The sequence below is a fragment of the Misgurnus anguillicaudatus genome, chromosome 10 (genome assembly GCF_027580225.2).
Source record: "Misgurnus anguillicaudatus chromosome 10, ASM2758022v2, whole genome shotgun sequence".
In the NCBI taxonomy this organism is placed as follows: Eukaryota; Metazoa; Chordata; class Actinopteri; order Cypriniformes; family Cobitidae; genus Misgurnus; species Misgurnus anguillicaudatus.
In genome coordinates, this window is record NC_073346.2 from 6225317 (window position 1) to 6252007 (window position 26691).

Consider the following 26691-nt stretch of genomic DNA (forward strand, 5'->3'; position numbering starts at 1 on the left):
TTTAGGGCAAACAAATCATTAAAACCATCTCCCCTTTTAATTATGCACATTTTTGACATTAAATCTGTCTATAAACAAAAAGTAAACAAAATGGTAGTGTTACTAGCCAGAAGGATGCATGTTTTATGAACTTGCGTAATAAGACTGACCCGAGTTTACCTTACCATATGAGACACTGGTCATTTGTGACCAACTCCCCCTAGTGGTGATCCATTGGATTTTCAAAACGTTTCGAAAGAGTTATGACGTAATGAAGCCTCGTTTGCTAAAATCACGTGACTTGGCCAGTTTGAAACAAGCTCCGAGCAAATTGATTCAAAGCGATAGATTTTGAAAAGTTTCGAAGCCTCATAAAGCGGTGCTTCGGAAGCGACCATCGTTTCTGAACACCTCGCGACAAACCAGGCCTTAATGAAAGATTTTCTGCAATTGACCAAAGTTACGCAGCTCTGCTGTGAGCAGAGCACCCAAAAATACAAAAAACTCACAACGTCCTCCTCCACGGAAATCTTTAGTAAAAGGCGAAAGTTTTATACGTAGTTGAAGGAAAACTTTAGTTATGTCCAACAAACCTCGACCCAGTGTGCTCCCTGTGCCACACCATAATGTTCAAAAAGGGTAATTTCTGGTTCAGGATCCACCCAGACCCTTCCACCTGGGAGGAGCAAAAGAGGTAGAAATACGTTCCTGCGCAAAATAAAGACACAGGCACGGGCTACTAACATGTCACAGTGTGATCTTTTGCTGAGAGGTTTTGGGGAATGAAACTCTGTGCACATTACACAGAGGATGCACCGGCACAGGTTATCTCCAATCTCCATCCCATTGATTTCCATAGCCTCTAGGGAAAAAAAGGAAAAAGAAAGGGCCCCAACAGAAGAACAAGGTCTAAGACCTTCAGCTTAATAGATCATTTTCACTTCAAAAATTCTTTTTGGGATTATGATAGCTGGTGTTAGGGCAGGGTGTAGTTTATGGTTAATTTATTTCAGGTAAATAGTAAAAAAGCAAGGGGATGTATTGAGGTTCAGAATGGGGTAGGGTTGTCCTTTTAAAGTACCGATCTAAGGGGTTTACTGATTTTGGGGTAAGGAAGGTAGTTGGCTGGGGCAGTAGCAGGGAATGTTTTATAAAAAAGGAGGTAAGGAAACTTTTTAAAATATAAACAAGCAGACAAAATAAACAAAAATACGGGGGGAATAAACAGGAAGGCTGTCCTCACAAATGGGGAGCGTGTGTTATTTGCTGCGTTCTGGATTGGGGATTCGGCTCGACGACTCACCCTGGGCGTAAGATCCTCGTTAGTATAGTGGACAGTATCTCCGCCTGTCACGCGGAAGACCGGGGTTCGATTCCCCGACGGGGAGATATCCTTTTCGTTTGACATCTCAAACAACTTGCACGAGCCACCTTTACGCATCAAAATCGGCTGAAGAAGTGCGCTGCGTTGCTCTCGTTCTCACGATGGGGTCGGGCAAAAAGCAATGCGTTGGCCGGGAATCGAACCCGGGTCAACTGCTTGGAAGGCAGCTATGCTCACCACTATACCACCAACGCAGGCAGAAAGGTGTTGCTCAACAGGACCTGTGAATGTCCTGAACCAACTGTTGTTTTAGAGCTGCACTGAATTGATCACGGATTCAGTCGATTCCCTTCCACGCCTCCTGCTGGTGTCTGTAACTTGATAACCACAGAATCCCAAGAGTACTCTTTCGAAGGGGAGGTTGGCCGGCGTGATGCCAGTGCGAGAGAGAGGAGTCCTCGTTAGTATAGTGGACAGTATCTCCGCCTGTCACGCGGAAGACCGGGGTTCGATTCCCCGACGGGGAGATTTGCTTTGTTTCTGGACTGCCGATTGAAATGCAAGAGTTACGGCGCTGAGCGCTGCTGTTAGTTTGCCGATTTCGCACCTCTCGCCGTCCCTATGTTGGAGTCACAAGTCGCCTTTGTTTAAAGCCACTGAACACCGGTGATGGGAGAAACGAAACTTTTCGAAGCTTCGAATCCAATGAACCAATCGCTTCGGAAATTGATTCAGTTCTTCGAAGTGTTCGAAACACCACACTCGCTGGCGACACCTGCTGGTCAAAATAGTGTTAAAGCAGATCTTTCCAAACATTTTACACTTTATTTTACAAAATAATAGCAAGATTTGTATTAAAACATGTTTAAAAAATTATTTAACCTTATTAAGACATAATTAAAAGTGTATTGTGTGTTTTTCAGTTGTATTTAGGGCAAACAAATCATTAAAACCATCTCCCCTTTTAATTATGCACATTTTTGTCATTAAATCTGTCTATAAACAAAAAGTAAACAAAATGGTAGTGTTACTAGCCAGAAGGATGCATGTTTTATGAACTTGCGTAATAAGACTGACCCGAGTTTACCTTACCATATGAGACACTGGTCATTTGTGACCAACTCCCCCTAGTGGTGATCCATTGGATTTTCAAAACGTTTCGAAAGAGTTATGACGTAATGAAGCCTCGTTTGCTAAAATCACGTGACTTGGCCAGTTTGAAACAAGCTCCGAGCAAATTGATTCAAAGCGATAGATTTTGAAAAGTTTCGAAGCCTCATAAAGCGGTGCTTCGGAAGCGACCATCGTTTCTGAACACCTCGCGACAAACCAGGCCTTAATGAAAGATTTTCTGCAATTGACCAAAGTTACGCAGCTCTGCTGTGAGCAGAGCACCCAAAAATACAAAAAACTCACAACGTCCTCCTCCACGGAAATCTTTAGTAAAAGGCGAAAGATTTATACGTAGTTGAAGGAAAACTTGAGTTATGTCCAACAAACCTCGACCCAGTGTGCTCCCTGTGCCACACCATAATGTTCAAAAAGGGTAATTTCTGGTTCAGGATCCACCCAGACCCTTCCACCTGGGAGGAGCAAAAGAGGTAGAAATACGTTCCTGCGCAAAATAAAGACACAGGCACGGGCTACTAACATGTCACAGTGTGATCTTTTGCTGAGAGGTTTTGGGGAATGAAACTCTGTGCACATTACACAGAGGATGCACCGGCACAGGTTATCTCCAATCTCCATCCCATTGATTTCCATAGCCTCTAGGGAAAAAAAGGAAAAAGAAAGGGCCCCAACAGAAGAACAAGGTCTAAGACCTTCAGCTTAATAGATCATTTTCACTTCAAAAATTCTTTTTGGGATTATGATAGCTGGTGTTAGGGCAGGGTGTAGTTTATGGTTAATTTATTTCAGGTAAATAGTAAAAAAGCAAGGGGATGGATTGAGGTTCAGAATGGGGTAGGGTTGTCCTTTTAAAGTACCGATCTAAGGGGTTTACTGATTTTGGGGTAAGGAAGGTAGTTGGCTGGGGCAGTAGCAGGGAATGTTTTTTAAAAAAGGAGGTAAGGAAACTTTTTAAAATATAAACAAGCAGACAAAATAAACAAAAATACGGGGGGAATAAACAGGAAGGCTGTCCTCACAAATGGGGAGCGTGTGTTATTTGCTGCGTTCTGGATTGGGGATTCGGCTCAACGACTCACCCTGGGCGTAAGATCCTCGTTAGTATAGTGGACAGTATCTCCGCCTGTCACGCGGAAGACCGGGGTTCGATTCCCCGACGGGGAGATCTCCTTTTCGTTTGACTTCTCAAACAACTTGCACGAGCCACCTTTACGCATCAAAATCGGCTGAAGAAGTGCGCTGCGTTGCTCTCGTTCTCACGATGGGGTCGGGCAAAAAGCAATGCGTTGGCCGGGAATCGAACCCGGGTCAACTGCTTGGAAGGCAGCTATGCTCACCACTATACCACCAACGCAGGCAGAAAGGTGTTGCTCAACAGGACCTGTGAATGTCCTGAACCAACTGTTGTTTTAGAGCTGCACTGAATTGATCACGGATTCAGTCGATTCCCTTCCACGCCTCCTGCTGGTGTCTGTAACTTGATAACCACAGAATCCCAAGAGTACTCTTTCGAAGGGGAGGTTGGCCGGCGTGATGCCAATGCGAGAGAGAGGAGTCCTCGTTAGTATAGTGGACAGTATCTCCGCCTGTCACGCGGAAGACCGGGGTTCGATTCCCCGACGGGGAGATTTGCTTTGTTTCTGGACTGCCGATTGAAATGCAAGAGTTACGGCGCTGAGCGCTGCTGTTAGTTTGCCGATTTCGCACCTCTCGCCGTCCCTATGTTGGAGTCACAAGTCGCCTTTGTTTAAAGCCACTGAACACCGGTGATGGGAGAAACGAAACTTTTCGAAGCTTCGAATCGATTGAACCAATCGCTTCGGAAATTGATTCAGTTCTTCGAAGCGTTCGAAACACCACACTCGCTGGCGACACCTGCTGGTCAAAATAGTGTTAAAGCAGATCTTTCCAAACATTTTACACTTTATTTTACAAAATAATAGCAAGATTTGTATTAAAACATGTTTAAAAAATTATTTAACCTTATTAAGACATAATTAAAAGTGTATTGTGTGTTTTTCAGTTGTATTTAGGGCAAACAAATCATTAAAACCATCTCCCCTTTTAATTATGCACATTTTTGTCATTAAATCTGTCTATAAACAAAAAGTAAACAAAATGGTAGTGTTACTAGCCAGAAGGATGCATGTTTTATGAACTTGCGTAATAAGACTGACCCGAGTTTACCTTACCATATGAGACACTGGTCATTTGTGACCAACTCCCCCTAGTGGTGATCCATTGGATTTTCAAAACGTTTCGAAAGAGTTATGACGTAATGAAGCCTCGTTTGCTAAAATCACGTGACTTGGCCAGTTTGAAACAAGCTCCGAGCAAATTGATTCAAAACGATAGATTTTGAAAAGTTTCGAAGCCTCATAAAGCGGTGCTTCGGAAGCGACCATCGTTTCTGAACACCTCGCGACAAACCAGGCCTTAATGAAAGATTTTCTGCAATTGACCAAAGTTACGCAGCTCTGCTGTGAGCAGAGCACCCAAAAATACAAAAAACTCACAACGTCCTCCTCCACGGAAATCTTTAGTAAAAGGCGAAAGATTTATACGTAGTTGAAGGAAAACTTGAGTTATGTCCAACAAACCTCGACCCAGTGTGCTCCCTGTGCCACACCATAATGTTCAAAAAGGGTAATTTCTGGTTCAGGATCCACCCAGACCCTTCCACCTGGGAGGAGCAAAAGAGGTAGAAATACGTTCCTGCGCAAAATAAAGACACAGGCACGGGCTACTAACATGTCACAGTGTGATCTTTTGCTGAGAGGTTTTGGGGAATGAAACTCTGTGCACATTACACAGAGGATGCACCGGCACAGGTTATCTCCAATCTCCATCCCATTGATTTCCATAGCCTCTAGGGAAAAAAAGGAAAAAGAAAGGGCCCCAACAGAAGAACAAGGTCTAAGACCTTCAGCTTAATAGATCATTTTCACTTCAAAAATTCTTTTTGGGATTATGATAGCTGGTGTTAGGGCAGGGTGTAGTTTATGGTTAATTTATTTCAGGTAAATAGTAAAAAAGCAAGGGGATGGATTGAGGTTCAGAATGGGGTAGGGTTGTCCTTTTAAAGTACCGATCTAAGGGGTTTACTGATTTTGGGGTAAGGAAGGTAGTTGGCTGGGGCAGTAGCAGGGAATGTTTTTTAAAAAAGGAGGTAAGGAAACTTTTTAAAATATAAACAAGCAGACAAAATAAACAAAAATACGGGGGGAATAAACAGGAAGGCTGTCCTCACAAATGGGGAGCGTGTGTTATTTGCTGCGTTCTGGATTGGGGATTCGGCTCGACGACTCACCCTGGGCGTAAGATCCTCGTTAGTATAGTGGACAGTATCTCCGCCTGTCACGCGGAAGACCGGGGTTCGATTCCCCGACGGGGAGATCTCCTTTTCGTTTGACTTCTCAAACAACTTGCACGAGCCACCTTTACGCATCAAAATCGGCTGAAGAAGTGCGCTGCGTTGCTCTCGTTCTCACGATGGGGTCGGGCAAAAAGCAATGCGTTGGCCGGGAATCGAACCCGGGTCAACTGCTTGGAAGGCAGCTATGCTCACCACTATACCACCAACGCAGGCAGAAAGGTGTTGCTCAACAGGACCTGTGAATGTCCTGAACCAACTGTTGTTTTAGAGCTGCACTGAATTGATCACGGATTCAGTCGATTCCCTTCCACGCCTCCTGCTGGTGTCTGTAACTTGATAACCACAGAATCCCAAGAGTACTCTTTCGAAGGGGAGGTTGGCCGGCGTGATGCCAATGCGAGAGAGAGGAGTCCTCGTTAGTATAGTGGACAGTATCTCCGCCTGTCACGCGGAAGACCGGGGTTCGATTCCCCGACGGGGAGATTTGCTTTGTTTCTGGACTGCCGATTGAAATGCAAGAGTTACGGCGCTGAGCGCTGCTGTTAGTTTGCCGATTTCGCACCTCTCGCCGTCCCTATGTTGGAGTCACAAGTCGCCTTTGTTTAAAGCCACTGAACACCGGTGATGGGAGAAACGAAACTTTTCGAAGCTTCGAATCGATTGAACCAATCGCTTCGGAAATTGATTCAGTTCTTCGAAGCGTTCGAAACACCACACTCGCTGGCGACACCTGCTGGTCAAAATAGTGTTAAAGCAGATCTTTCCAAACATTTTACACTTTATTTTACAAAATAATAGCAAGATTTGTATTAAAACATGTTTAAAAAATTATTTAACCTTATTAAGACATAATTAAAAGTGTATTGTGTGTTTTTCAGTTGTATTTAGGGCAAACAAATCATTAAAACCATCTCCCCTTTTAATTATGCACATTTTTGTCATTAAATCTGTCTATAAACAAAAAGTAAACAAAATGGTAGTGTTACTAGCCAGAAGGATGCATGTTTTATGAACTTGCGTAATAAGACTGACCCGAGTTTACCTTACCATATGAGACACTGGTCATTTGTGACCAACTCCCCCTAGTGGTGATCCATTGGATTTTCAAAACGTTTCGAAAGAGTTATGACGTAATGAAGCCTCGTTTGCTAAAATCACGTGACTTGGCCAGTTTGAAACAAGCTCCGAGCAAATTGATTCAAAACGATAGATTTTGAAAAGTTTCGAAGCCTCATAAAGCGGTGCTTCGGAAGCGACCATCGTTTCTGAACACCTCGCGACAAACCAGGCCTTAATGAAAGATTTTCTGCAATTGACCAAAGTTACGCAGCTCTGCTGTGAGCAGAGCACCCAAAAATACAAAAAACTCACAACGTCCTCCTCCACGGAAATCTTTAGTAAAAGGCGAAAGATTTATACGTAGTTGAAGGAAAACTTGAGTTATGTCCAACAAACCTCGACCCAGTGTGCTCCCTGTGCCACACCATAATGTTCAAAAAGGGTAATTTCTGGTTCAGGATCCACCCAGACCCTTCCACCTGGGAGGAGCAAAAGAGGTAGAAATACGTTCCTGCGCAAAATAAAGACACAGGCACGGGCTACTAACATGTCACAGTGTGATCTTTTGCTGAGAGGTTTTGGGGAATGAAACTCTGTGCACATTACACAGAGGATGCACCGGCACAGGTTATCTCCAATCTCCATCCCATTGATTTCCATAGCCTCTAGGGAAAAAAAGGAAAAAGAAAGGGCCCCAACAGAAGAACAAGGTCTAAGACCTTCAGCTTAATAGATCATTTTCACTTCAAAAATTCTTTTTGGGATTATGATAGCTGGTGTTAGGGCAGGGTGTAGTTTATGGTTAATTTATTTCAGGTAAATAGTAAAAAAGCAAGGGGATGGATTGAGGTTCAGAATGGGGTAGGGTTGTCCTTTTAAAGTACCGATCTAAGGGGTTTACTGATTTTGGGGTAAGGAAGGTAGTTGGCTGGGGCAGTAGCAGGGAATGTTTTATAAAAAAGGAGGTAAGGAAACTTTTTAAAATATAAACAAGCAGACAAAATAAACAAAAATACGGGGGGAATAAACAGGAAGGCTGTCCTCACAAATGGGGAGCGTGTGTTATTTGCTGCGTTCTGGATTGGGGATTCGGCTCGACGACTCACCCTGGGCGTAAGATCCTCGTTAGTATAGTGGACAGTATCTCCGCCTGTCACGCGGAAGACCGGGGTTCGATTCCCCGACGGGGAGATCTCCTTTTCGTTTGACTTCTCAAACAACTTGCACGAGCCACCTTTACGCATCAAAATCGGCTGAAGAAGTGCGCTGCGTTGCTCTCGTTCTCACGATGGGGTCGGGCAAAAAGCAATGCGTTGGCCGGGAATCGAACCCGGGTCAACTGCTTGGAAGGCAGCTATGCTCACCACTATACCACCAACGCAGGCAGAAAGGTGTTGCTCAACAGGACCTGTGAATGTCCTGAACCAACTGTTGTTTTAGAGCTGCACTGAATTGATCACGGATTCAGTCGATTCCCTTCCACGCCTCCTGCTGGTGTCTGTAACTTGATAACCACAGAATCCCAAGAGTACTCTTTCGAAGGGGAGGTTGGCCGGCGTGATGCCAATGCGAGAGAGAGGAGTCCTCGTTAGTATAGTGGACAGTATCTCCGCCTGTCACGCGGAAGACCGGGGGTCGATTCCCCGACGGGGAGATTTGCTTTGTTTCTGGACTGCCGATTGAAATGCAAGAGTTACGGCGCTGAGCGCTGCTGTTAGTTTGCCGATTTCGCACCTCTCGCCGTCCCTATGTTGGAGTCACAAGTCGCCTTTGTTTAAAGCCACTGAACACCGGTGATGGGAGAAACGAAACTTTTCGAAGCTTCGAATCGATTGAACCAATCGCTTCGGAAATTGATTCAGTTCTTCGAAGCGTTCGAAACACCACACTCGCTGGCGACACCTGCTGGTCAAAATAGTGTTAAAGCAGATCTTTCCAAACATTTTACACTTTATTTTACAAAATAATAGCAAGATTTGTATTAAAACATGTTTAAAAAATTATTTAACCTTATTAAGACATAATTAAAAGTGTATTGTGTGTTTTTCAGTTGTATTTAGGGCAAACAAATCATTAAAACCATCTCCCCTTTTAATTATGCACATTTTTGTCATTAAATCTGTCTATAAACAAAAAGTAAACAAAATGGTAGTGTTACTAGCCAGAAGGATGCATGTTTTATGAACTTGCGTAATAAGACTGACCCGAGTTTACCTTACCATATGAGACACTGGTCATTTGTGACCAACTCCCCCTAGTGGTGATCCATTGGATTTTCAAAACGTTTCGAAAGAGTTATGACGTAATGAAGCCTCGTTTGCTAAAATCACGTGACTTGGCCAGTTTGAAACAAGCTCCGAGCAAATTGATTCAAAACGATAGATTTTGAAAAGTTTCGAAGCCTCATAAAGCGGTGCTTCGGAAGCGACCATCGTTTCTGAACACCTCGCGACAAACCAGGCCTTAATGAAAGATTTTCTGCAATTGACCAAAGTTACGCAGCTCTGCTGTGAGCAGAGCACCCAAAAATACAAAAAACTCACAACGTCCTCCTCCACGGAAATCTTTAGTAAAAGGCGAAAGATTTATACGTAGTTGAAGGAAAACTTGAGTTATGTCCAACAAACCTCGACCCAGTGTGCTCCCTGTGCCACACCATAATGTTCAAAAAGGGTAATTTCTGGTTCAGGATCCACCCAGACCCTTCCACCTGGGAGGAGCAAAAGAGGTAGAAATACGTTCCTGCGCAAAATAAAGACACAGGCACGGGCTACTAACATGTCACAGTGTGATCTTTTGCTGAGAGGTTTTGGGGAATGAAACTCTGTGCACATTACACAGAGGATGCACCGGCACAGGTTATCTCCAATCTCCATCCCATTGATTTCCATAGCCTCTAGGGAAAAAAAGGAAAAAGAAAGGGCCCCAACAGAAGAACAAGGTCTAAGACCTTCAGCTTAATAGATCATTTTCACTTCAAAAATTCTTTTTGGGATTATGATAGCTGGTGTTAGGGCAGGGTGTAGTTTATGGTTAATTTATTTCAGGTAAATAGTAAAAAAGCAAGGGGATGGATTGAGGTTCAGAATGGGGTAGGGTTGTCCTTTTAAAGTACCAATCTAAGGGGTTTACTGATTTTGGGGTAAGGAAGGTAGTTGGCTGGGGCAGTAGCAGGGAATGTTTTTTAAAAAAGGAGGTAAGGAAACTTTTTAAAATATAAACAAGCAGACAAAATAAACAAAAATACGGGGGGAATAAACAGGAAGGCTGTCCTCACAAATGGGGAGCGTGTGTTATTTGCTGCGTTCTGGATTGGGGATTCGGCTCGACGACTCACCCTGGGCGTAAGATCCTCGTTAGTATAGTGGACAGTATCTCCGCCTGTCACGCGGAAGACCGGGGTTCGATTCCCCGACGGGGAGATCTCCTTTTCGTTTGACTTCTCAAACAACTTGCACGAGCCACCTTTACGCATCAAAATCGGCTGAAGAAGTGCGCTGCGTTGCTCTCGTTCTCACGATGGGGTCGGGCAAAAAGCAATGCGTTGGCCGGGAATCGAACCCGGGTCAACTGCTTGGAAGGCAGCTATGCTCACCACTATACCACCAACGCAGGCAGAAAGGTGTTGCTCAACAGGACCTGTGAATGTCCTGAACCAACTGTTGTTTTAGAGCTGCACTGAATTGATCACGGATTCAGTCGATTCCCTTCCACGCCTCCTGCTGGTGTCTGTAACTTGATAACCACAGAATCCCAAGAGTACTCTTTCGAAGGGGAGGTTGGCCGGCGTGATGCCAATGCGAGAGAGAGGAGTCCTCGTTAGTATAGTGGACAGTATCTCCGCCTGTCACGCGGAAGACCGGGGTTCGATTCCCCGACGGGGAGATTTGCTTTGTTTCTGGACTGCCGATTGAAATGCAAGAGTTACGGCGCTGAGCGCTGCTGTTAGTTTGCCGATTTCGCACCTCTCGCCGTCCCTATGTTGGAGTCACAAGTCGCCTTTGTTTAAAGCCACTGAACACCGGTGATGGGAGAAACGAAACTTTTCGAAGCTTCGAATCGATTGAACCAATCGCTTCGGAAATTGATTCAGTTCTTCGAAGCGTTCGAAACACCACACTCGCTGGCGACACCTGCTGGTCAAAATAGTGTTAAAGCAGATCTTTCCAAACATTTTACACTTTATTTTACAAAATAATAGCAAGATTTGTATTAAAACATGTTTAAAAAATTATTTAACCTTATTAAGACATAATTAAAAGTGTATTGTGTGTTTTTCAGTTGTATTTAGGGCAAACAAATCATTAAAACCATCTCCCCTTTTAATTATGCACATTTTTGTCATTAAGTCTATAAACAAAAAGTAAACAAAATGGTAGTGTTACTAGCCAGAAGGATGCATGTTTTATGAACTTGCGTAATAAGACTGACCCGAGTTTACCTTACCATATGAGACACTGGTCATTTGTGACCAACTCCCCCTAGTGGTGATCCATTGGATTTTCAAAACGTTTCGAAAGAGTTATGACGTAATGAAGCCTCGTTTGCTAAAATCACGTGACTTGGCCAGTTTGAAACAAGCTCCGAGCAAATTGATTCAAAACAATAGATTTTGAAAAGTTTCGAAGCCTCATAAAGCGGTGCTTCGGAAGCGACCATCGTTTCTGAACACCTCGCGACAAACCAGGCCTTAATGAAAGATTTTCTGCAATTGACCAAAGTTACGCAGCTCTGCTGTGAGCAGAGCACCCAAAAATACAAAAAACTCACAACGTCCTCCTCCACGGAAATCTTTAGTAAAAGGCGAAAGATTTATACGTAGTTGAAGGAAAACTTGAGTTATGTCCAACAAACCTCGACCCAGTGTGCTCCCTGTGCCACACCATAATGTTCAAAAAGGGTAATTTCTGGTTCAGGATCCACCCAGACCCTTCCACCTGGGAGGAGCAAAAGAGGTAGAAATACGTTCCTGCGCAAAATAAAGACACAGGCACGGGCTACTAACATGTCACAGTGTGATCTTTTGCTGAGAGGTTTTGGGGAATGAAACTCTGTGCACATTACACAGAGGATGCACCGGCACAGGTTATCTCCAATCTCCATCCCATTGATTTCCATAGCCTCTAGGGAAAAAAAGGAAAAAGAAAGGGCCCCAACAGAAGAACAAGGTCTAAGACCTTCAGCTTAATAGATCATTTTCACTTCAAAAATTCTTTTTGGGATTATGATAGCTGGTGTTAGGGCAGGGTGTAGTTTATGGTTAATTTATTTCAGGTAAATAGTAAAAAAGCAAGGGGATGGATTGAGGTTCAGAATGGGGTAGGGTTGTCCTTTTAAAGTACCGATCTAAGGGGTTTACTGATTTTGGGGTAAGGAAGGTAGTTGGCTGGGGCAGTAGCAGGGAATGTTTTTTAAAAAAGGAGGTAAGGAAACTTTTTAAAATATAAACAAGCAGACAAAATAAACAAAAATACGGGGGGAATAAACAGGAAGGCTGTCCTCACAAATGGGGAGCGTGTGTTATTTGCTGCGTTCTGGATTGGGGATTCGGCTCGACGACTCACCCTGGGCGTAAGATCCTCGTTAGTATAGTGGACAGTATCTCCGCCTGTCACGCGGAAGACCGGGGTTCGATTCCCCGACGGGGAGATCTCCTTTTCGTTTGACTTCTCAAACAACTTGCACGAGCCACCTTTACGCATCAAAATCGGCTGAAGAAGTGCGCTGCGTTGCTCTCGTTCTCACGATGGGGTCGGGCAAAAAGCAATGCGTTGGCCGGGAATCGAACCCGGGTCAACTGCTTGGAAGGCAGCTATGCTCACCACTATACCACCAACGCAGGCAGAAAGGTGTTGCTCAACAGGACCTGTGAATGTCCTGAACCAACTGTTGTTTTAGAGCTGCACTGAATTGATCACGGATTCAGTCGATTCCCTTCCACGCCTCCTGCTGGTGTCTGTAACTTGATAACCACAGAATCCCAAGAGTACTCTTTCGAAGGGGAGGTTGGCCGGCGTGATGCCAATGCGAGAGAGAGGAGTCCTCGTTAGTATAGTGGACAGTATCTCCGCCTGTCACGCGGAAGACCGGGGTTCGATTCCCCGACGGGGAGATTTGCTTTGTTTCTGGACTGCCGATTGAAATGCAAGAGTTACGGCGCTGAGCGCTGCTGTTAGTTTGCCGATTTCGCACCTCTCGCCGTCCCTATGTTGGAGTCACAAGTCGCCTTTGTTTAAAGCCACTGAACACCGGTGATGGGAGAAACGAAACTTTTCGAAGCTTCGAATCGATTGAACCAATCGCTTCGGAAATTGATTCAGTTCTTCGAAGCGTTCGAAACACCACACTCGCTGGCGACACCTGCTGGTCAAAATAGTGTTAAAGCAGATCTTTCCAAACATTTTACACTTTATTTTACAAAATAATAGCAAGATTTGTATTAAAACATGTTTAAAAAATTATTTAACCTTATTAAGACATAATTAAAAGTGTATTGTGTGTTTTTCAGTTGTATTTAGGGCAAACAAATCATTAAAACCATCTCCCCTTTTAATTATGCACATTTTTGTCATTAAATCTGTCTATAAACAAAAAGTAAACAAAATGGTAGTGTTACTAGCCAGAAGGATGCATGTTTTATGAACTTGCGTAATAAGACTGACCCGAGTTTACCTTACCATATGAGACACTGGTCATTTGTGACCAACTCCCCCTAGTGGTGATCCATTGGATTTTCAAAACGTTTCGAAAGAGTTATGACGTAATGAAGCCTCGTTTGCTAAAATCACGTGACTTGGCCAGTTTGAAACAAGCTCCGAGCAAATTGATTCAAAACGATAGATTTTGAAAAGTTTCGAAGCCTCATAAAGCGGTGCTTCGGAAGCGACCATCGTTTCTGAACACCTCGCGACAAACCAGGCCTTAATGAAAGATTTTCTGCAATTGACCAAAGTTACGCAGCTCTGCTGTGAGCAGAGCACCCAAAAATACAAAAAACTCACAACGTCCTCCTCCACGGAAATCTTTAGTAAAAGGCGAAAGATTTATACGTAGTTGAAGGAAAACTTGAGTTATGTCCAACAAACCTCGACCCAGTGTGCTCCCTGTGCCACACCATAATGTTCAAAAAGGGTAATTTCTGGTTCAGGATCCACCCAGACCCTTCCACCTGGGAGGAGCAAAAGAGGTAGAAATACGTTCCTGCGCAAAATAAAGACACAGGCACGGGCTACTAACATGTCACAGTGTGATCTTTTGCTGAGAGGTTTTGGGGAATGAAACTCTGTGCACATTACACAGAGGATGCACCGGCACAGGTTATCTCCAATCTCCATCCCATTGATTTCCATAGCCTCTAGGGAAAAAAAGGAAAAAGAAAGGGCCCCAACAGAAGAACAAGGTCTAAGACCTTCAGCTTAATAGATCATTTTCACTTCAAAAATTCTTTTTGGGATTATGATAGCTGGTGTTAGGGCAGGGTGTAGTTTATGGTTAATTTATTTCAGGTAAATAGTAAAAAAGCAAGGGGATGGATTGAGGTTCAGAATGGGGTAGGGTTGTCCTTTTAAAGTACCGATCTAAGGGGTTTACTGATTTTGGGGTAAGGAAGGTAGTTGGCTGGGGCAGTAGCAGGGAATGTTTTATAAAAAAGGAGGTAAGGAAACTTTTTAAAATATAAACAAGCAGACAAAATAAACAAAAATACGGGGGGAATAAACAGGAAGGCTGTCCTCACAAATGGGGAGCGTGTGTTATTTGCTGCGTTCTGGATTGGGGATTCGGCTCGACGACTCACCCTGGGCGTAAGATCCTCGTTAGTATAGTGGACAGTGTCTCCGCCTGTCACGCGGAAGACCGGGGTTCGATTCCCCGACGGGGAGATCTCCTTTTCGTTTGACTTCTCAAACAACTTGCACGAGCCACCTTTACGCATCAAAATCGGCTGAAGAAGTGCGCTGCGTTGCTCTCGTTCTCACGATGGGGTCGGGCAAAAAGCAATGCGTTGGCCGGGAATCGAACCCGGGTCAACTGCTTGGAAGGCAGCTATGCTCACCACTATACCACCAACGCAGGCAGAAAGGTGTTGCTCAACAGGACCTGTGAATGTCCTGAACCAACTGTTGTTTTAGAGCTGCACTGAATTGATCACGGATTCAGTCGATTCCCTTCCACGCCTCCTGCTGGTGTCTGTAACTTGATAACCACAGAATCCCAAGAGTACTCTTTCGAAGGGGAGGTTGGCCGGCGTGATGCCAATGCGAGAGAGAGGAGTCCTCGTTAGTATAGTGGACAGTATCTCCGCCTGTCACGCGGAAGACCGGGGGTCGATTCCCCGACGGGGAGATTTGCTTTGTTTCTGGACTGCCGATTGAAATGCAAGAGTTACGGCGCTGAGCGCTGCTGTTAGTTTGCCGATTTCGCACCTCTCGCCGTCCCTATGTTGGAGTCACAAGTCGCCTTTGTTTAAAGCCACTGAACACCGGTGATGGGAGAAACGAAACTTTTCGAAGCTTCGAATCGATTGAACCAATCGCTTCGGAAATTGATTCAGTTCTTCGAAGCGTTCGAAACACCACACTCGCTGGCGACACCTGCTGGTCAAAATAGTGTTAAAGCAGATCTTTCCAAACATTTTACACTTTATTTTACAAAATAATAGCAAGATTTGTATTAAAACATGTTTAAAAAATTATTTAACCTTATTAAGACATAATTAAAAGTGTATTGTGTGTTTTTCAGTTGTATTTAGGGCAAACAAATCATTAAAACCATCTCCCCTTTTAATTATGCACATTTTTGTCATTAAATCTGTCTATAAACAAAAAGTAAACAAAATGGTAGTGTTACTAGCCAGAAGGATGCATGTTTTATGAACTTGCGTAATAAGACTGACCCGAGTTTACCTTACCATATGAGACACTGGTCATTTGTGACCAACTCCCCCTAGTGGTGATCCATTGGATTTTCAAAACGTTTCGAAAGAGTTATGACGTAATGAAGCCTCGTTTGCTAAAATCACGTGACTTGGCCAGTTTGAAACAAGCTCCGAGCAAATTGATTCAAAACGATAGATTTTGAAAAGTTTCGAAGCCTCATAAAGCGGTGCTTCGGAAGCGACCATCGTTTCTGAACACCTCGCGACAAACCAGGCCTTAATGAAAGATTTTCTGCAATTGACCAAAGTTACGCAGCTCTGCTGTGAGCAGAGCACCCAAAAATACAAAAAACTCACAACGTCCTCCTCCACGGAAATCTTTAGTAAAAGGCGAAAGATTTATACGTAGTTGAAGGAAAACTTGAGTTATGTCCAACAAACCTCGACCCAGTGTGCTCCCTGTGCCACACCATAATGTTCAAAAAGGGTAATTTCTGGTTCAGGATCCACCCAGACCCTTCCACCTGGGAGGAGCAAAAGAGGTAGAAATACGTTCCTGCGCAAAATAAAGACACAGGCACGGGCTACTAACATGTCACAGTGTGATCTTTTGCTGAGAGGTTTTGGGGAATGAAACTCTGTGCACATTACACAGAGGATGCACCGGCACAGGTTATCTCCAATCTCCATCCCATTGATTTCCATAGCCTCTAGGGAAAAAAAGGAAAAAGAAAGGGCCCCAACAGAAGAACAAGGTCTAAGACCTTCAGCTTAATAGATCATTTTCACTTCAAAAATTCTTTTTGGGATTATGATAGCTGGTGTTAGGGCAGGGTGTAGTTTATGGTTAATTTATTTCAGGTAAATAGTAAAAAAGCAAGGGGATGGATTGAGGTTCAGAATGGGGTAGGGTTGTCCTTTTAAAGTACCGATCTAAGGGGTTTACTGATTTTGGGGTAAGGAAGGTAGTTGGCTGGGGCAGTAGCAGGGAATGTTTTTTAAAAAAGGAGGTAAGGAAACTTTTTAAAATATAAACAAGCAGACAAAATAAACAAAAATACGGGGGGAATAAACAGGAAGGCTGTCCTCACAAATGGGGAGCGTGTGTTATTTGCTGCGTTCTGGATTGGGGATTCGGCTCGACGACTCACCCTGGGCGTAAGATCCTCGTTAGTATAGTGGACAGTATCTCCGCCTGTCACGCGGAAGACCGGGGTTCGATTCCCCGACGGGGAGATCTCCTTTTCGTTTGACTTCTCAAACAACTTGCACGAGCCACCTTTACGCATCAAAATCGGCTGAAGAAGTGCGCTGCGTTGCTCTCGTTCTCACGATGGGGTCGGGCAAAAAGCAATGCGTTGGCCGGGAATCGAACCCGGGTCAACTGCTTGGAAGGCAGCTATGCTCACCACTATACCACCAACGCAGGCAGAAAGGTGTTGCTCAACAGGACCTGTGAATGTCCTGAACCAACTGTTGTTTTAGAGCTGCACTGAATTGATCACGGATTCAGTCGATTCCCTTCCACGCCTCCTGCTGGTGTCTGTAACTTGATAACCACAGAATCCCAAGAGTACTCTTTCGAAGGGGAGGTTGGCCGGCGTGATGCCAATGCGAGAGAGAGGAGTCCTCGTTAGTATAGTGGACAGTATCTCCGCCTGTCACGCGGAAGACCGGGGTTCGATTCCCCGACGGGGAGATTTGCTTTGTTTCTGGACTGCCGATTGAAATGCAAGAGTTACGGCGCTGAGCGCTGCTGTTAGTTTGCCGATTTCGCACCTCTCGCCGTCCCTATGTTGGAGTCACAAGTCGCCTTTGTTTAAAGCCACTGAACACCGGTGATGGGAGAAACGAAACTTTTCGAAGCTTCGAATCGATTGAACCAATCGCTTCGGAAATTGATTCAGTTCTTCGAAGCGTTCGAAACACCACACTCGCTGGCGACACCTGCTGGTCAAAATAGTGTTAAAGCAGATCTTTCCAAACATTTTACACTTTATTTTACAAAATAATAGCAAGATTTGTATTAAAACATGTTTAAAAAATTATTTAACCTTATTAAGACATAATTAAAAGTGTATTGTGTGTTTTTCAGTTGTATTTAGGGCAAACAAATCATTAAAACCATCTCCCCTTTTAATTATGCACATTTTTGTCATTAAGTCTATAAACAAAAAGTAAACAAAATGGTAGTGTTACTAGCCAGAAGGATGCATGTTTTATGAACTTGCGTAATAAGACTGACCCGAGTTTACCTTACCATATGAGACACTGGTCATTTGTGACCAACTCCCCCTAGTGGTGATCCATTGGATTTTCAAAACGTTTCGAAAGAGTTATGACGTAATGAAGCCTCGTTTGCTAAAATCACGTGACTTGGCCAGTTTGAAACAAGCTCCGAGCAAATTGATTCAAAACAATAGATTTTGAAAAGTTTCGAAGCCTCATAAAGCGGTGCTTCGGAAGCGACCATCGTTTCTGAACACCTCGCGACAAACCAGGCCTTAATGAAAGATTTTCTGCAATTGACCAAAGTTACGCAGCTCTGCTGTGAGCAGAGCACCCAAAAATACAAAAAACTCACAACGTCCTCCTCCACGGAAATCTTTAGTAAAAGGCGAAAGATTTATACGTAGTTGAAGGAAAACTTGAGTTATGTCCAACAAACCTCGACCCAGTGTGCTCCCTGTGCCACACCATAATGTTCAAAAAGGGTAATTTCTGGTTCAGGATCCACCCAGACCCTTCCACCTGGGAGGAGCAAAAGAGGTAGAAATACGTTCCTGCGCAAAATAAAGACACAGGCACGGGCTACTAACATGTCACAGTGTGATCTTTTGCTGAGAGGTTTTGGGGAATGAAACTCTGTGCACATTACACAGAGGATGCACCGGCACAGGTTATCTCCAATCTCCATCCCATTGATTTCCATAGCCTCTAGGGAAAAAAAGGAAAAAGAAAGGGCCCCAACAGAAGAACAAGGTCTAAGACCTTCAGCTTAATAGATCATTTTCACTTCAAAAATTCTTTTTGGGATTATGATAGCTGGTGTTAGGGCAGGGTGTAGTTTATGGTTAATTTATTTCAGGTAAATAGTAAAAAAGCAAGGGGATGGATTGAGGTTCAGAATGGGGTAGGGTTGTCCTTTTAAAGTACCGATCTAAGGGGTTTACTGATTTTGGGGTAAGGAAGGTAGTTGGCTGGGGCAGTAGCAGGGAATGTTTTTTAAAAAAGGAGGTAAGGAAACTTTTTAAAATATAAACAAGCAGACAAAATAAACAAAAATACGGGGGGAATAAACAGGAAGGCTGTCCTCACAAATGGGGAGCGTGTGTTATTTGCTGCGTTCTGGATTGGGGATTCGGCTCGACGACTCACCCTGGGCGTAAGATCCTCGTTAGTATAGTGGACAGTATCTCCGCCTGTCACGCGGAAGACCGGGGTTCGATTCCCCGACGGGGAGATCTCCTTTTCGTTTGACTTCTCAAACAACTTGCACGAGCCACCTTTACGCATCAAAATCGGCTGAAGAAGTGCGCTGCGTTGCTCTCGTTCTCACGATGGGGTCGGGCAAAAAGCAATGCGTTGGCCGGGAATCGAACCCGGGTCAACTGCTTGGAAGGCAGCTATGCTCACCACTATACCACCAACGCAGGCAGAAAGGTGTTGCTCAACAGGACCTGTGAATGTCCTGAACCAACTGTTGTTTTAGAGCTGCACTGAATTGATCACGGATTCAGTCGATTCCCTTCCACGCCTCCTGCTGGTGTCTGTAACTTGATAACCACAGAATCCCAAGAGTACTCTTTCAAAGGGGAGGTTGGCCGGCGTGATGCCAATGCGAGAGAGAGGAGTCCTCGTTAGTATAGTGGACAGTATCTCCGCCTGTCACGCGGAAGACCGGGGTTCGATTCCCCGACGGGGAGATTTGCTTTGTTTCTGGACTGCCGATTGAAATGCAAGAGTTACGGCGCTGAGCGCTGCTGTTAGTTTGCCGATTTCGCACCTCTCGCCGTCCCTATGTTGGAGTCACAAGTCGCCTTTGTTTAAAGCCACTGAACACCGGTGATGGGAGAAACGAAACTTTTCGAAGCTTCGAATCGATTGAACCAATCGCTTCGGAAATTGATTCAGTTCTTCGAAGCGTTCGAAACACCACACTCGCTGGCGACACCTGCTGGTCAAAATAGTGTTAAAGCAGATCTTTCCAAACATTTTACACTTTATTTTACAAAATAATAGCAAGATTTGTATTAAAACATGTTTAAAAAATTATTTAACCTTATTAAGACATAATTAAAAGTGTATTGTGTGTTTTTCAGTTGTATTTAGGGCAAACAAATCATTAAAACCATCTCCCCTTTTAATTATGCACATTTTTGTCATTAAATCTGTCTATAAACAAAAAGTAAACAAAATGGTAGTGTTACTAGCCAGAAGGATGCATGTTTTATGAACTTGCGTAATAAGACTGACCCGAGTTTACCTTACCATATGAGACACTGGTCATTTGTGACCAACTCCCCCTAGTGGTGATCCATTGGATTTTCAAAACGTTTCGAAAGAGTTATGACGTAATGAAGCCTCGTTTGCTAAAATCACGTGACTTGGCCAGTTTGAAACAAGCTCCGAGCAAATTGATTCAAAACGATAGATTTTGAAAAGTTTCGAAGCCTCATAAAGCGGTGCTTCGGAAGCGACCATCGTTTCTGAACACCTCGCGACAAACCAGGCCTTAATGAAAGATTTTCTGCAATTGACCAAAGTTACGCAGCTCTGCTGTGAGCAGAGCACCCAAAAATACAAAAAACTCACAACGTCCTCCTCCACGGAAATCTTTAGTAAAAGGCGAAAGATTTATACGTAGTTGAAGGAAAACTTGAGTTATGTCCAACAAACCTCGACCCAGTGTGCTCCCTGTGCCACACCATAATGTTCAAAAAGGGTAATTTCTGGTTCAGGATCCACCCAGACCCTTCCACCTGGGAGGAGCAAAAGAGGTAGAAATACGTTCCTGCGCAAAATAAAGACACAGGCACGGGCTACTAACATGTCACAGTGTGATCTTTTGCTGAGAGGTTTTGGGGAATGAAACTCTGTGCACATTACACAGAGGATGCACCGGCACAGGTTATCTCCAATCTCCATCCCATTGATTTCCATAGCCTCTAGGGAAAAAAAGGAAAAAGAAAGGGCCCCAACAGAAGAACAAGGTCTAAGACCTTCAGCTTAATAGATCATTTTCACTTCAAAAATTCTTTTTGGGATTATGATAGCTGGTGTTAGGGCAGGGTGTAGTTTATGGTTAATTTATTTCAGGTAAATAGTAAAAAAGCAAGGGGATGGATTGAGGTTCAGAATGGGGTAGGGTTGTCCTTTTAAAGTACCGATCTAAGGGGTTTACTGATTTTGGGGTAAGGAAGGTAGTTGGCTGGGGCAGTAGCAGGGAATGTTTTATAAAAAAGGAGGTAAGGAAACTTTTTAAAATATAAACAAGCAGACAAAATAAACAAAAATACGGGGGGAATAAACAGGAAGGCTGTCCTCACAAATGGGGAGCGTGTGTTATTTGCTGCGTTCTGGATTGGGGATTCGGCTCGACGACTCACCCTGGGCGTAAGATCCTCGTTAGTATAGTGGACAGTATCTCCGCCTGTCACGCGGAAGACCGGGGTTCGATTCCCCGACGGGGAGATCTCCTTTTCGTTTGACTTCTCAAACAACTTGCACGAGCCACCTTTACGCATCAAAATCGGCTGAAGAAGTGCGCTGCGTTGCTCTCGTTCTCACGATGGGGTCGGGCAAAAAGCAATGCGTTGGCCGGGAATCGAACCCAGGTCAACTGCTTGGAAGGCAGCTATGCTCACCACTATACCACCAACGCAGGCAGAAAGGTGTTGCTCAACAGGACCTGTGAATGTCCTGAACCAACTGTTGTTTTAGAGCTGCACTGAATTGATCACGGATTCAGTCGATTCCCTTCCACGCCTCCTGCTGGTGTCTGTAACTTGATAACCACAGAATCCCAAGAGTACTCTTTCGAAGGGGAGGTTGGCCGGCGTGATGCCAGTGCGAGAGAGAGGAGTCCTCGTTAGTATAGTGGACAGTATCTCCGCCTGTCACGCGGAAGACCGGGGTTCGATTCCCCGACGGGGAGATTTGCTTTGTTTCTGGACTGCCGATTGAAATGCAAGAGTTACGGCGCTGAGCGCTGCTGTTAGTTTGCCGATTTCGCACCTCTCGCCGTCCCTATGTTGGAGTCACAAGTCGCCTTTGTTTAAAGCCACTGAACACCGGTGATGGGAGAAACGAAACTTTTCGAAGCTTCGAATCGATTGAACCAATCGCTTCGGAAATTGATTCAGTTCTTCGAAGCGTTCGAAACACCACACTCGCTGGCGACACCTGCTGGTCAAAATAGTGTTAAAGCAGATCTTTCCAAACATTTTACACTTTATTTTACAAAATAATAGCAAGATTTGTATTAAAACATGTTTAAAAAATTATTTAACCTTATTAAGACATAATTAAAAGTGTATTGTGTGTTTTTCAGTTGTATTTAGGGCAAACAAATCATTAAAACCATCTCCCCTTTTAATTATGCACATTTTTGTCATTAAATCTGTCTATAAACAAAAAGTAAACAAAATGGTAGTGTTACTAGCCAGAAGGATGCATGTTTTATGAACTTGCGTAATAAGACTGACCCGAGTTTACCTTACCATATGAGACACTGGTCATTTGTGACCAACTCCCCCTAGTGGTGATCCATTGGATTTTCAAAACGTTTCGAAAGAGTTATGACGTAATGAAGCCTTGTTTGCTAAAATCACGTGACTTGGCCAGTTTGAAACAAGCTCCGAGCAAATTGATTCAAAACGATAGATTTTGAAAAGTTTCGAAGCCTCATAAAGCGGTGCTTCGGAAGCGACCATCGTTTCTGAACACCTCGCGACAAACCAGGCCTTAATGAAAGATTTTCTGCAATTGACCAAAGTTACGCAGCTCTGCTGTGAGCAGAGCACCCAAAAATACAAAAAACTCACAACGTCCTCCTCCACGGAAATCTTTAGTAAAAGGCGAAAGATTTATACATAGTTGAAGGAAAACTTGAGTTATGTCCAACAAACCTCGACCCAGTGTGCTCCCTGTGCCACACCATAATGTTCAAAAAGGGTAATTTCTGGTTCAGGATCCACCCAGACCCTTCCACCTGGGAGGAGCAAAAGAGGTAGAAATACGTTCCTGCGCAAAATAAAGACACAGGCACGGGCTACTAACATGTCACAGTGTGATCTTTTGCTGAGAGGTTTTGGGGAATGAAACTCTGTGCACATTACACAGAGGATGCACCGGCACAGGTTATCTCCAATCTCCATCCCATTGATTTCCATAGCCTCTAGGGAAAAAAAGGAAAAAGAAAGGGCCCCAAAAGAAGAACAAGGTCTAAGACCTTCAGCTTAATAGATCATTTTCACTTCAAAAATTCTTTTTGGGATTATGATAGCTGGTGTTAGGGCAGGGTGTAGTTTATGGTTAATTTATTTCAGGTAAATAGTAAAAAAGCAAGGGGATGGATTGAGGTTGAGAATGGGGTAGGGTTGTCCTTTTAAAGTACCGATCTAAGGGGTTTACTGATTTTGGGGTAAGGAAGGTAGTTGGCTGGGGCAGTAGCAGGGAATGTTTTTTAAAAAAGGAGGTAAGGAAACTTTTTAAAATATAAACAAGCAGACAAAATAAACAAAAATACGGGGGGAATAAACAGGAAGGCTGTCCTCACAAATGGGGAGCGTGTGTTATTTGCTGCGTTCTGGATTGGGGATTCGGCTCGACGACTCACCCTGGGCGTAAGATCCTCGTTAGTATAGTGGACAGTATCTCCGCCTGTCACGCGGAAGACCGGGGTTCGATTCCCCGACGGGGAGATCTCCTTTTCGTTTGACTTCTCAAACAACTTGCACGAGCCACCTTTACGCATCAAAATCGGCTGAAGAAGTGCGCTGCGTTGCTCTCGTTCTCACGATGGGGTCGGGCAAAAAGCAATGCGTTGGCCGGGAATCGAACCCGGGTCAACTGCTTGGAAGGCAGCTATGCTCACCACTATACCACCAACGCAGGCAGAAAGGTGTTGCTCAACAGGACCTGTGAATGTCCTGAACCAACTGTTGTTTTAGAGCTGCACTGAATTGATCACGGATTCAGTCGATTCCCTTCCACGCCTCCTGCTGGTGTCTGTAACTTGATAACCACAGAATCCCAAGAGTACTCTTTCGAAGGGGAGGTTGGCCGGCGTGATGCCAATGCGAGAGAGAGGAGTCCTCGTTAGTATAGTGGACAGTATCTCCGCCTGTCACGCGGAAGACCGGGGTTCGATTCCCCTACGGGGAGATTTGCTTTGTTTCTGGACTGCCGATTGAAATGCAAGAGTTACGGCGCTGAGCGCTGCTGTTAGTTTGCCGATTTCGCACCTCTCGCCGTCCCTATGTTGGAGTCACAAGTCGCCTTTGTTTAAAGCCACTGAACACCGGTGATGGGAGAAACGAAACTTTTCGAAGCTTCGAATCGATTGAACCAATCGCTTCGGAAATTGATTCAGTTCTTCGAAGCGTTCGAAACACCACACTCGCTGGCGACACCTGCTGGTCAAAATAGTGTTAAAGCAGATCTTTCCAAACATTTTACACTTTATTTTACAAAATAATAGCAAGATTTGTATTAAAACATGTTTAAAAAATTATTTAACCTTATTAAGACATAATTAAAAGTGTATTGTGTGTTTTTCAGTTGTATTTAGGGCAAACAAATCATTAAAACCATCTCCCCTTTTAATTATGCACATTTTTGTCATTAAATCTGTCTATAAACAAAAAGTAAACAAAATGGTAGTGTTACTAGCCAGAAGGATGCATGTTTTATAAACTTGCGTAATAAGACTGACCCGAGTTTACCTTACCATATGAGACACTGGTCATTTGTGACCAACTCCCCCTAGTGGTGATCCATTGGATTTTCAAAACGTTTCGAAAGAGTTATGACGTAATGAAGCCTCGTTTGCTAAAATCACGTGACTTGGCCAGTTTGAAACAAGCTCCGAGCAAATTGATTCAAAACGATAGATTTTGAAAAGTTTCGAAGCCTCATAAAGCGGTGCTTCGGAAGCGACCATCGTTTCTGAACACCTCGCGACAAACCAGGCCTTAATGAAAGATTTTCTGCAATTGACCAAAGTTACGCAGCTCTGCTGTGAGCAGAGCACCCAAAAATACAAAAAACTCACAACGTCCTCCTCCACGGAAATCTTTAGTAAAAGGCGAAAGATTTATACGTAGTTGAAGGAAAACTTGAGTTATGTCCAACAAACCTCGACCCAGTGTGCTCCCTGTGCCACACCATAATGTTCAAAAAGGGTAATTTCTGGTTCAGGATCCACCCAGACCCTTCCACCTGGGAGGAGCAAAAGAGGTAGAAATACGTTCCTGCGCAAAATAAAGACACAGGCACGGGCTACTAACATGTCACAGTGTGATCTTTTGCTGAGAGGTTTTGGGGAATGAAACTCTGTGCACATTACACAGAGGATGCACCGGCACAGGTTATCTCCAATCTCCATCCCATTGATTTCCATAGCCTCTAGGGAAAAAAAGGAAAAAGAAAGGGCCCCAACAGAAGAACAAGGTCTAAGACCTTCAGCTTAATAGATCATTTTCACTTCAAAAATTCTTTTTGGGATTATGATAGCTGGTGTTAGGGCAGGGTGTAGTTTATGGTTAATTTATTTCAGGTAAATAGTAAAAAAGCAAGGGGATGGATTGAGGTTCAGAATGGGGTAGGGTTGTCCTTTTAAAGTACCGATCTAAGGGGTTTACTGATTTTGGGGTAAGGAAGGTAGTTGGCTGGGGCAGTAGCAGGGAATGTTTTTTAAAAAAGGAGGTAAGGAAACTTTTTAAAATATAAACAAGCAGACAAAATAAACAAAAATACGGGGGGAATAAACAGGAAGGCTGTCCTCACAAATGGGGAGCGTGTGTTATTTGCTGCGTTCTGGATTGGGGATTCGGCTCGACGACTCACCCTGGGCGTAAGATCCTCGTTAGTATAGTGGACAGTGTCTCCGCCTGTCACGCGGAAGACCGGGGTTCGATTCCCCGACGAGGAGATCTCCTTTTCGTTTGACTTCTCAAACAACTTGCACGAGCCACCTTTACGCATCAAAATCGGCTGAAGAAGTGCGCTGCGTTGCTCTCGTTCTCACGATGGGGTCGGGCAAAAAGCAATGCGTTGGCCGGGAATCGAACCCGGGTCAACTGCTTGGAAGGCAGCTATGCTCACCACTATACCACCAACGCAGGCAGAAAGGTGTTGCTCAACAGGACCTGTGAATGTCCTGAACCAACTGTTGTTTTAGAGCTGCACTGAATTGATCACGGATTCAGTCGATTCCCTTCCACGCCTCCTGCTGGTGTCTGTAACTTGATAACCACAGAATCCCAAGAGTACTCTTTCGAAGGGGAGGTTGGCCGGCGTGATGCCAATGCGAGAGAGAGGAGTCCTCGTTAGTATAGTGGACAGTATCTCCGCCTGTCATGCGGAAGACCGGGGGTCGATTCCCCGACGGGGAGATTTGCTTTGTTTCTGGACTGCCGATTGAAATGCAAGAGTTACGGCGCTGAGCGCTGCTGTTAGTTTGCCGATTTCGCACCTCTCGCCGTCCCTATGTTGGAGTCACAAGTCGCCTTTGTTTAAAGCCACTGAACACCGGTGATGGGAGAAACGAAACTTTTCGAAGCTTCGAATCGATTGAACCAATCGCTTCGGAAATTGATTCAGTTCTTCGAAGCGTTCGAAACACCACACTCGCTGGCGACACCTGCTGGTCAAAATAGTGTTAAAGCAGATCTTTCTAAACATTTTACACTTTATTTTACAAAATAATAGCAAGATTTGTAT

General features: G+C 44.2%; 42 non-coding genes across 42 annotated transcripts; 18 read left to right on the forward strand and 24 right to left on the reverse strand.

Annotated features, from left to right (window-relative positions):
* Positions 1-445: 445 nt before the first annotated feature.
* Positions 446-560, reverse strand: LOC141367565 (U5 spliceosomal RNA). The gene has a single exon (XR_012371917.1). It is a non-coding gene; the product is annotated as a U5 spliceosomal RNA (small nuclear RNA).
* Positions 561-1295: 735 nt separating this feature from the next.
* On the forward strand, positions 1296-1367 carry trnad-guc (transfer RNA aspartic acid (anticodon GUC)). Its single transcript has one exon. It is a non-coding gene; the product is annotated as a tRNA-Asp (tRNA).
* A 118-nt stretch (positions 1368-1485) lies between these two features.
* trnag-ucc (transfer RNA glycine (anticodon UCC)) lies at positions 1486-1557 on the reverse strand. Its single transcript has one exon. It is a non-coding gene; the product is annotated as a tRNA-Gly (tRNA).
* Positions 1558-1758: 201 nt separating this feature from the next.
* trnad-guc (transfer RNA aspartic acid (anticodon GUC)) lies at positions 1759-1830 on the forward strand. The gene has a single exon. It is a non-coding gene; the product is annotated as a tRNA-Asp (tRNA).
* Positions 1831-2676: 846 nt separating this feature from the next.
* On the reverse strand, positions 2677-2791 carry LOC141367423 (U5 spliceosomal RNA). Its single transcript, XR_012371775.1, has one exon. It is a non-coding gene; the product is annotated as a U5 spliceosomal RNA (small nuclear RNA).
* Positions 2792-3526: 735 nt separating this feature from the next.
* Positions 3527-3598, forward strand: trnad-guc (transfer RNA aspartic acid (anticodon GUC)). The gene has a single exon. It is a non-coding gene; the product is annotated as a tRNA-Asp (tRNA).
* A 118-nt stretch (positions 3599-3716) lies between these two features.
* Positions 3717-3788, reverse strand: trnag-ucc (transfer RNA glycine (anticodon UCC)). Its single transcript has one exon. It is a non-coding gene; the product is annotated as a tRNA-Gly (tRNA).
* Positions 3789-3989: 201 nt separating this feature from the next.
* trnad-guc (transfer RNA aspartic acid (anticodon GUC)) lies at positions 3990-4061 on the forward strand. Its single transcript has one exon. It is a non-coding gene; the product is annotated as a tRNA-Asp (tRNA).
* Positions 4062-4907: 846 nt separating this feature from the next.
* Positions 4908-5022, reverse strand: LOC129449313 (U5 spliceosomal RNA). Its single transcript, XR_008646068.1, has one exon. It is a non-coding gene; the product is annotated as a U5 spliceosomal RNA (small nuclear RNA).
* Positions 5023-5757: 735 nt separating this feature from the next.
* Positions 5758-5829, forward strand: trnad-guc (transfer RNA aspartic acid (anticodon GUC)). The gene has a single exon. It is a non-coding gene; the product is annotated as a tRNA-Asp (tRNA).
* Positions 5830-5947: 118 nt separating this feature from the next.
* trnag-ucc (transfer RNA glycine (anticodon UCC)) lies at positions 5948-6019 on the reverse strand. Its single transcript has one exon. It is a non-coding gene; the product is annotated as a tRNA-Gly (tRNA).
* A 201-nt stretch (positions 6020-6220) lies between these two features.
* On the forward strand, positions 6221-6292 carry trnad-guc (transfer RNA aspartic acid (anticodon GUC)). The gene has a single exon. It is a non-coding gene; the product is annotated as a tRNA-Asp (tRNA).
* An 846-nt stretch (positions 6293-7138) lies between these two features.
* Positions 7139-7253, reverse strand: LOC129449314 (U5 spliceosomal RNA). The gene has a single exon (XR_008646069.1). It is a non-coding gene; the product is annotated as a U5 spliceosomal RNA (small nuclear RNA).
* Positions 7254-7988: 735 nt separating this feature from the next.
* On the forward strand, positions 7989-8060 carry trnad-guc (transfer RNA aspartic acid (anticodon GUC)). The gene has a single exon. It is a non-coding gene; the product is annotated as a tRNA-Asp (tRNA).
* A 118-nt stretch (positions 8061-8178) lies between these two features.
* On the reverse strand, positions 8179-8250 carry trnag-ucc (transfer RNA glycine (anticodon UCC)). The gene has a single exon. It is a non-coding gene; the product is annotated as a tRNA-Gly (tRNA).
* A 1119-nt stretch (positions 8251-9369) lies between these two features.
* On the reverse strand, positions 9370-9484 carry LOC141367424 (U5 spliceosomal RNA). The gene has a single exon (XR_012371776.1). It is a non-coding gene; the product is annotated as a U5 spliceosomal RNA (small nuclear RNA).
* Positions 9485-10219: 735 nt separating this feature from the next.
* On the forward strand, positions 10220-10291 carry trnad-guc (transfer RNA aspartic acid (anticodon GUC)). Its single transcript has one exon. It is a non-coding gene; the product is annotated as a tRNA-Asp (tRNA).
* Positions 10292-10409: 118 nt separating this feature from the next.
* On the reverse strand, positions 10410-10481 carry trnag-ucc (transfer RNA glycine (anticodon UCC)). Its single transcript has one exon. It is a non-coding gene; the product is annotated as a tRNA-Gly (tRNA).
* Positions 10482-10682: 201 nt separating this feature from the next.
* Positions 10683-10754, forward strand: trnad-guc (transfer RNA aspartic acid (anticodon GUC)). Its single transcript has one exon. It is a non-coding gene; the product is annotated as a tRNA-Asp (tRNA).
* An 842-nt stretch (positions 10755-11596) lies between these two features.
* LOC141367425 (U5 spliceosomal RNA) lies at positions 11597-11711 on the reverse strand. The gene has a single exon (XR_012371777.1). It is a non-coding gene; the product is annotated as a U5 spliceosomal RNA (small nuclear RNA).
* Positions 11712-12446: 735 nt separating this feature from the next.
* Positions 12447-12518, forward strand: trnad-guc (transfer RNA aspartic acid (anticodon GUC)). Its single transcript has one exon. It is a non-coding gene; the product is annotated as a tRNA-Asp (tRNA).
* A 118-nt stretch (positions 12519-12636) lies between these two features.
* trnag-ucc (transfer RNA glycine (anticodon UCC)) lies at positions 12637-12708 on the reverse strand. Its single transcript has one exon. It is a non-coding gene; the product is annotated as a tRNA-Gly (tRNA).
* A 201-nt stretch (positions 12709-12909) lies between these two features.
* Positions 12910-12981, forward strand: trnad-guc (transfer RNA aspartic acid (anticodon GUC)). The gene has a single exon. It is a non-coding gene; the product is annotated as a tRNA-Asp (tRNA).
* Positions 12982-13827: 846 nt separating this feature from the next.
* Positions 13828-13942, reverse strand: LOC141367426 (U5 spliceosomal RNA). Its single transcript, XR_012371778.1, has one exon. It is a non-coding gene; the product is annotated as a U5 spliceosomal RNA (small nuclear RNA).
* A 925-nt stretch (positions 13943-14867) lies between these two features.
* On the reverse strand, positions 14868-14939 carry trnag-ucc (transfer RNA glycine (anticodon UCC)). The gene has a single exon. It is a non-coding gene; the product is annotated as a tRNA-Gly (tRNA).
* A 1119-nt stretch (positions 14940-16058) lies between these two features.
* LOC141367427 (U5 spliceosomal RNA) lies at positions 16059-16173 on the reverse strand. The gene has a single exon (XR_012371779.1). It is a non-coding gene; the product is annotated as a U5 spliceosomal RNA (small nuclear RNA).
* Positions 16174-16908: 735 nt separating this feature from the next.
* trnad-guc (transfer RNA aspartic acid (anticodon GUC)) lies at positions 16909-16980 on the forward strand. Its single transcript has one exon. It is a non-coding gene; the product is annotated as a tRNA-Asp (tRNA).
* Positions 16981-17098: 118 nt separating this feature from the next.
* trnag-ucc (transfer RNA glycine (anticodon UCC)) lies at positions 17099-17170 on the reverse strand. The gene has a single exon. It is a non-coding gene; the product is annotated as a tRNA-Gly (tRNA).
* A 201-nt stretch (positions 17171-17371) lies between these two features.
* trnad-guc (transfer RNA aspartic acid (anticodon GUC)) lies at positions 17372-17443 on the forward strand. Its single transcript has one exon. It is a non-coding gene; the product is annotated as a tRNA-Asp (tRNA).
* An 842-nt stretch (positions 17444-18285) lies between these two features.
* On the reverse strand, positions 18286-18400 carry LOC141367428 (U5 spliceosomal RNA). Its single transcript, XR_012371780.1, has one exon. It is a non-coding gene; the product is annotated as a U5 spliceosomal RNA (small nuclear RNA).
* A 735-nt stretch (positions 18401-19135) lies between these two features.
* On the forward strand, positions 19136-19207 carry trnad-guc (transfer RNA aspartic acid (anticodon GUC)). Its single transcript has one exon. It is a non-coding gene; the product is annotated as a tRNA-Asp (tRNA).
* A 118-nt stretch (positions 19208-19325) lies between these two features.
* On the reverse strand, positions 19326-19397 carry trnag-ucc (transfer RNA glycine (anticodon UCC)). The gene has a single exon. It is a non-coding gene; the product is annotated as a tRNA-Gly (tRNA).
* A 201-nt stretch (positions 19398-19598) lies between these two features.
* Positions 19599-19670, forward strand: trnad-guc (transfer RNA aspartic acid (anticodon GUC)). The gene has a single exon. It is a non-coding gene; the product is annotated as a tRNA-Asp (tRNA).
* Positions 19671-20516: 846 nt separating this feature from the next.
* LOC141367430 (U5 spliceosomal RNA) lies at positions 20517-20631 on the reverse strand. The gene has a single exon (XR_012371782.1). It is a non-coding gene; the product is annotated as a U5 spliceosomal RNA (small nuclear RNA).
* A 735-nt stretch (positions 20632-21366) lies between these two features.
* On the forward strand, positions 21367-21438 carry trnad-guc (transfer RNA aspartic acid (anticodon GUC)). Its single transcript has one exon. It is a non-coding gene; the product is annotated as a tRNA-Asp (tRNA).
* A 118-nt stretch (positions 21439-21556) lies between these two features.
* On the reverse strand, positions 21557-21628 carry trnag-ucc (transfer RNA glycine (anticodon UCC)). The gene has a single exon. It is a non-coding gene; the product is annotated as a tRNA-Gly (tRNA).
* Positions 21629-21829: 201 nt separating this feature from the next.
* Positions 21830-21901, forward strand: trnad-guc (transfer RNA aspartic acid (anticodon GUC)). The gene has a single exon. It is a non-coding gene; the product is annotated as a tRNA-Asp (tRNA).
* An 846-nt stretch (positions 21902-22747) lies between these two features.
* Positions 22748-22862, reverse strand: LOC141367533 (U5 spliceosomal RNA). Its single transcript, XR_012371885.1, has one exon. It is a non-coding gene; the product is annotated as a U5 spliceosomal RNA (small nuclear RNA).
* Positions 22863-23597: 735 nt separating this feature from the next.
* Positions 23598-23669, forward strand: trnad-guc (transfer RNA aspartic acid (anticodon GUC)). Its single transcript has one exon. It is a non-coding gene; the product is annotated as a tRNA-Asp (tRNA).
* A 118-nt stretch (positions 23670-23787) lies between these two features.
* On the reverse strand, positions 23788-23859 carry trnag-ucc (transfer RNA glycine (anticodon UCC)). Its single transcript has one exon. It is a non-coding gene; the product is annotated as a tRNA-Gly (tRNA).
* A 1119-nt stretch (positions 23860-24978) lies between these two features.
* Positions 24979-25093, reverse strand: LOC129449321 (U5 spliceosomal RNA). Its single transcript, XR_008646076.1, has one exon. It is a non-coding gene; the product is annotated as a U5 spliceosomal RNA (small nuclear RNA).
* A 925-nt stretch (positions 25094-26018) lies between these two features.
* Positions 26019-26090, reverse strand: trnag-ucc (transfer RNA glycine (anticodon UCC)). The gene has a single exon. It is a non-coding gene; the product is annotated as a tRNA-Gly (tRNA).
* Between the last annotated feature and the right edge of the window lie 601 nt (positions 26091-26691).